Consider the following 7,507-nt stretch of genomic DNA (forward strand, 5'->3'; position numbering starts at 1 on the left):
CATAGCGTTACCATACTGGGCTAGACTGAAGGTCCATCGAGCCCAATCTCATCTTTCCAACAGTGGCTAACTCAGCTCACAAGTTCCTGGCCTGATTCCAAAGAGTAAAAAATATTTTATGCTGCTTATCCAAAGAATAAGCAGTAGATTTTCCCAAGTCCATCTTAGCAGGGTAGATAAGCCATTATTAAGCTAATTACTTTCACTACATTCTCTAGCATTGAATTTCAGGGTTTATTACATGTTGAGTGGAGAAATATTTTTTTCTGGTTTGTTTAAAATCTACTATATTAGTATCTTCATTGTATGCCCCCAAGTGCTCATTTTTGTAAAGAGTAAACAAGCAATTCAATCCACTCAGTATTTTATAGATTTCTATCATATTTCCCCTGAGCCATCTCTTCTCCAAGCTGAAGAGCCCTAGCCACTTTAGCCTTTCCTTATAAGAAAGTTGTTCCTTTTATAATTTTTGTCACCCTTCTCTGTACCTTTTCTAATTCCGGTATATCTTGCTTTAGAAGTAGTGACCAGAATTGCACAAAGTATTTGAGGTGTGGCCACATCATGGATCAATGCAAGGCATTATATTTTTATCTTTGTTTACATTACATTACATTAGGGACTTTTATTCCGCCTATACCTTGCAGTTCAAGGCGGATTACAAAAGAGCTAACTGGACATTTCCAGTGAAGTTACAACAGTTTTGGGGTTTTTTGGGGTTTTTTTGGTTACAAGGGAGGAGAGGTACTTGGATTAATTCCGGAAGAACTTGCAAATTGGATATTAAATTGGCTGTACGTTACTGTGTGATATAACAAATAGATTACAGTTAGAGTACAAATAAGATTACGTTACATTTCAGGGATCTGAATACTTGGTTGGTGTTTTGGGGAGGAAGAGATTATTTAAGTGGAGGTTTTGGGGGAGAATTTATCTAGGAGGAGGGGGAAGGGTTAGGTTAAGATATCTGGATAAATTTTTTGAAAAGTAGGGTTTTGATTTCTTTTCGAAAAGTTTTGAAGTTGCCCGTTGCCGTCAACAGGTTGGAGATGGAGTGGTTAAGTTTTGCTGCTTGCGTCGCTTTCTATTCCTTTCATGATAATTCCTAACATTCTATTTACTTTCTTAGCCACCACCGCACATTGAGCTGATGGTTTCAATGTATCATCAACGATGACACCTAGACTTCTAATTTTGGACCCCTGCATCTCTTACCAGGTGGCATTATGGGGCAAAGACTTGGAAAAACTAATTATAAATGCAAATAACTATGGTGAATTTAGGAAATACCTAAAGACATACCTGTTCTTGAAATACGTAGGTAGTGAATCTGCACAATCTCTCCCATCATAATCTCCCACCTCAATCCCCCCCATCACAACCGTTCCCTTAAACTGCTAGCACTATTCATCAACTATGTAAGTTCTACTCTGTAGCATCTTTCTAATCACTGTAAACCGCATAGAACTTCACAGTCCTGCGGTATATAAACTGTTATTATTATTATTATTATTCATCATTTAGCTGTTATGAACTGGCTCCAGCACTATTACCTCCTGCACCAAATCATGTTTGTTATTCCTATTTACAACTTGCTGAGCAATTAACACAGAGTAAAGCAATATCAGTCCTTTGACTGAAGTTTCTATCACAATCACAAAAGTAACCTCAGAAAGAATCCACACTGGGGAATAACCATATAAATGTGCTGAATGTGGTAAAAGCTTCAATCAAAAAAGTACTCATCGTTCATGAAAGGGAGGATCCTATATCTATATATCGCCTAAAGTTATGTGTTGAAATTTGGCACATGCAACTTAATTTATTAAAGAGCCCTTAATGAGCAATAATTTGTCCTTAGCACCTGGTTTCAGCAGGCTGTCTAGTGCCCAGTTATTAGGCACAAGTTTCACACTAATTGCTATTCTATATAAAGTGCACCCTTTTGAAAATTTTATCAGTGCTCAAGTTTGAGCACCATTAATAGAATTCCCCCTCCCACCCCCCCAAGAAAAAAGTTAAAGTATGAAAGTAAGCATGCAAAACTCAGTTGCTTTGTTGTTAAGTTTGTTTTAATGGGATCCAGAGGAGTTTTATATGATGAGCTTTCCGTGGATTGCTATTTTAGAGTTTCAGAGACACACTTAGCACTTGTGTTTATTGGATCCAATGCTGAAGGGTCATTTAGATGTGATGACTAAAACCAGACAAAAATTAAGGCAGAAAAACAATATGGCCTATCTAGTTTCCTATTCAAATTGTCTAAAATCCCTTTCTCTCTCTTAGCTTGGGACAAGTAATAAGATCTTTCTTGAATTCAGATACAGTTTCAGTGTTGTATAGTAACTAAGTAAATCTAATATTATTGTACTTAAGTAATAATTTCACCAATTGTCACTACCTTTACCTAGTTACATTTGATGCTTGCAATTAAAAATAAAAAGTGAAAGCAGAAGCAAGATGTAAATGATGATTCTCAGTAATTCAAATCAAACAGTAAAACCATGAACAGGATTTTGGCAAATCTCATTAGACAAACAATGGATCATGCCACCTTAAATTTTGCTATTCAGTGAATACAACCTATAAGAACAGTGGAGTTGCCTGTATATGTTGAACTGGTTATTGGTCTCTAGCTAAACAGAACAGTGATGAGTTGGATCACTTTAAAGTGGAGATAAAGCTGGAACTGGTAGCAATTCTTGGTGAGCAGACATATGTCTCTACCACAACAGACTGCTGATCATCCCAAGGGAAATTTTACTGTCTACTGGATTGGTAGCCTTTAGAGAGGAAGTCTGCTTGTCTGGCCCCAAGACTGAAGAGTTCTCATGCATTTGATGTTCTTGCATCAGTTCATAAAGATATTCAGAGTTTGGCATACAAATGAAAAAATATTAGAACAACGATTCCAACTTTGTGAAAGCCTTCTCTGTAAGTGGCCAGTATGATGATGATAACAAAGATGAAGATGCAAGTGATATTAAACCACACTGCTTCTAAAGTAGATGATAGCGACAATGATGATGACAAAGTATTTTTCATTATATGGAAGTGTTTCAGATAGAGAGACTCTCTTAATCAATATCTGTAGACCCAGTCAAAAGGACATTAGTAATGTTGCAGCTTGGCCTGATTTGAAGGAACTGTTTACTCAATCAGAGCAATCCACTTTCTGCCAGTACAGTTGTTGAACACCTTTTTAGCTGTGATAAGTTTAATAATGATTCACAAGCACACTTACATGAGAGACAATCATTTTCAAAATGTAGTTGTACTAAAAGCAAAGTGGATTGAATTGTAGAGCAATAAAATTGTTAGGATAAAAACATTAGCAATTGTTGCATTCATTGTAGATATGATCCTTTTACTAAAAGTATCATATTAGGCAAGAACATTTTTTAAGCACTTTGACCAACACTGAATAGGGGAAAGGAGTAATCTCCTGCACTTAACAAGTTACATGTGTGCATTCTAGATCTGACTGACCTCTATTTACATGGGATTATCATCTCCATAAGTTTATACTTGCTGAGGTTGGTATATACGTCACTAGGAGTGGTGCATCTTTTAAGTAATCACAAGTCAATGCTTTCAGTCCAGGGCCCAATGCTTTGGAATGACCTTCCTTTAGCTCTGCGCCATTTAAGAAAAAGGTTGAAGACTGCTGTATGAGTGTTTTTTTTATCCCAGCTCTAAGAATGTTTGATTCTTTTGTTTTATATTTTGTACATACTGCTGTTTTGTGTTTGTTTTTAGAATATTTTGTATGTTATTTTGTTCCTCACCTAGATTTGTAGATAGGCGAGTTATAAATAATTTTAAATAAATAAATAAATAAATAGATAGACTGTTTGGTGATGGTTTTAATTTATAATTGTCCCAGACTGTTGGAAATTCTAAATGAATAAGTGATAACTTTGATTGAGCTGAATTGTTGACAGATTCTAAAGGAAATTTGATTTAGACTGTATGGCTATGAGGGTGGTTTGAAAAGTGTGGTAAGTCCATTAAGTCACAGGTCTTCAACTGCCGGTCCGTAGACCGATGCCGGTCTGCAGAAAATTCCTGCCGGTCCGCGCAGGACCGGCGAAATCAACTTCTTCAATTTCCTGCCGGTCCGCGCAGGACCGGCAAGATCGAGGAGCTGTCCTTCGCTCTGGGCCGGAGAGATAATAGGGAGCCTCACACTGTGCTTTCTCCCCTCCCAGCGGCTCTCCTTACAAGCGCAGCGATTCAGGAAGGAAGCCTTGGAACTTTTGCTGAGTCGGGCCGCCTCTGATGATGCAACTTCCGCTTTCCTCAGAGGCGGTGCGACCCAACAAAGGAACCGAGGCTGCCTTACTGAATCACAGCGCTGGCAAGTAAGGAGAGTTGCTGGGAGGGTAGAAAGCTGCTGGGCATGGTGAGAAAAAAAAATGGACAGCTGCTACTGGACTTGGATAGGGAGAAGGAGAGATGCTGCTGGGAGGGGGGGAGGGAAAGGAGTCTGGGAAGCTGCTGGGTAAGGGGAAAAAGGGACAGCTGCTCCTGGACCTGGATAGGGAGAAGGAGAGATGCTGCTGGGAGGGGAGGAGGGAAAGGAGTCTGGGAAGCTGCTGGGCATGGTGAAAAAAAAAAGGGACAGTTGTTACTGGACCTGGATAGGGAGAAGGAGAGATGCTGCTGGGAGGGGAGGAGGGAAAGGAGTCTGGAAAGCTGCTGGGTAAGGGGGAAAAAAGGGACAGCTGCTACTGGATCTGGATAGGGAGAAGGAGAGATGCTGCTGGGAGGGGAGGAGGGAAAGGAAAGGGAAGAGAGTTACTGCTGGACAGGGGGAGGAGGGAAGGGAGAAGAAAAAAGGAAGGAAACAGCTTGCAGGGAGATTAGAGGAGGGGAAGGGGAGAGACAGGAATGAGATGGGAAAGGAGGTCAGCAGAGAAATTGAGAGGGACAAAGATGCTAGATCTGGTGTAGGAGAGATAAAAATGAAGAGAGCAGTGAAGCTGGAGTGAATCGTGTAAAAAGGAGAGAGGGGCATAGGCTGGATGGAAAGGGGAGAGGGGCGTAGAAAGAAGACAAATACCATATGGAAGGGGGAGAGGGGCAGATGCTGGATTGAAGAGACAGAGAGGGCAGACGCTGGAAGGAAGAGAGTGAAAAGAAGATGAAAGCAGAAACCAGAGACAACAAAAGGTAGAAAATAATTTTATTTCTATTTTGTGATTAGAATATATCAGATTTGAAATATATATATGCTAGAGACATAACTGGGGACTGCAGTATTCTGTTAGCATGATATTTCTATGAACTTGATTTGTTCAGTTTTCTTGATAGTAGAGGGGATATATGTGAAGGGGAGGGGAGACAGGGGTTTTGTTGGTCCGTGCTCTGTATATTTGTATTTATAAAATCACAATTGTTCAGAATATTGTTTCTTTTTATACTTTAATAAAATACATTCAATATAAAATCATAATTGCGGCTTGTGCAGATGGGATCAGATGGTTTGCGGGGACCGAGCTCGCGGAGATGGAGCGTAAACGGGGTTTTTAAATTTTAGTGCTAGTAGTTTGCCGGTCCACAAAATAATTCTTTTATTTCTGCCGGTCCACGGATGTAAAAAGGTTGAAGAACACTGCATTAAGTCATTGATGCTGTCAATGAATAGTTTGCAGAGTTTTTTTCCTATGATTCAAAAAAGCTGGAATCTCACTGGACTAATTGTATAGCCCTCGATGGAGACTACATTGGTAAACTTGGGTGTGTGTTTGGTTTTGTTTTTTTACCAAACCTTTCAAACCACCCTTGCATTTGGACATTCTGTAGGATTTTTTTAAACTATTAGTTTTAGATAGTTTTTACATATGTTCTTTTGCAAATGTGTGTTTTATGTCATTTTTTGTCAGCCATGAAGAGCTAGCATAAAGGGGTAACATATATTATCAAAAACAGTTGCTTTTCTGTCTCTTTGGATTAGACCCAAGCATAGACCAGTCTTAAAACATAACAATTACAGTGCACCTGCCTTAAAGCCAGGAGTGGGCTAGCTCACATCTTAGTTCCCCTTTCAACCTCAACTCCATTTGTTCAATGATCCTTTGGTTCTTTCCTCATAAAAGAAAAGTATTTCAACATAATATAGTTAATGACATCTTAGAGCAGGGGTGTCAAAGTCCCTCCTCGAGGGCCGCAATCCAGTCGGGTTTGCAGGATTTCCCCAATGAATATGCATGAGATCTATTTGCATGCACTGAAAGCAGTGATTTTTCCATACTGTACACAAAACAGGTTTTCCTGAGTATGTGATTAGGTAAGCATGTTTGTGGCTGCTTTTCCTCATCTGCAAGACCTCTCCCATCTCTAAGGATCTATTAAATAAATCTTGAAGTCCTGCCAGCATTTCTCTAAATAATAATAATAACAGTTTATATACCGCAGGACCGTGAAGTTCTATGCAGTTTACAATGATTAGAAATGTTACAGATTAGAAATGTTACAGATTAAATGGAATAAACAGAGTACAGACTTAGTTATTGATAACACTGCACAACAATTTTTTGGTTAAGTCTTGATTCCTGAAAAGTTTTTGGTGATTATGACAGGTACCAACTTGGTATGCTCAAATATGGTTTTGGTTTTACTGCATCACGTAAGAACTATGAGAAATAGACATTTTTATGTTTACTGACAATAAAATATATAGTCAAGTTTACGTTTCGCACAAGCGACTAAATGAAACAGAATTAAAAGTGTTTTGCTCCCGAGTTTCTTTTATATTCAGTGTCTGGTGCATCACGTTGTAGCATCCAACAATAGTCGGCAAGCATTGACGGATTCCAATTGCCCTGGTATCGTTTCTCCATCGTAGCTATGTCTTGATGAAACCTTTCACCGTGCTCGTCACTCACAGCACCGAGATTTGCGGGGAAGAAGTCCAAGTGTGAATGGAGGAAATGAATCTTGAGTGACATATTGCACTTCATTCTCTTGTATGCTTTGAGAAGTTTGTCTACCAGCTGAATGTAGTTTGGGGCTCTGTAATTGCCCAGAAAATTGTCAACAACGTCTTTCAAGGCTTTCCAGCCAATTTTTTCCGGCCCAACTAACAGATCTTCAAATCGCTTGTCACTCATAACATGTCTGATCTGGGGGCCAACAAAAATACCCTCTTTGATCTTGGCATCAGTTATTCTTGGGAACATCTGTCTTAAATAACGAAAACCTTCCCCTTCCTTGTTCATTGCTTTCACAAAATTCTTCATGAGTCCCAGTTTAATGTGAAGAGGAGGCAAAAATATCTTTGTCGGGTCAACAAGCGATTCATGTGCTACATTTTTCTGTCCTGGAACTAACTTTTTACGGAGTGGCCAGTTCTTTCTAGAATAGTGCGACTCTCTGTCTCGGCTGTCCCATTCGCAGATGAAACAGCAGTACTTTGTATAGCCAAGCTGCAGTCCTAGTAACAGAGCAACGACTTTGAGGTCTCCACAGATATTCCAGTTATACCTGGTATACTGGACATACT

The sequence above is a fragment of the Geotrypetes seraphini genome, chromosome 12 (genome assembly GCF_902459505.1).
Source record: "Geotrypetes seraphini chromosome 12, aGeoSer1.1, whole genome shotgun sequence".
In the NCBI taxonomy this organism is placed as follows: Eukaryota; Metazoa; Chordata; class Amphibia; order Gymnophiona; family Dermophiidae; genus Geotrypetes; species Geotrypetes seraphini.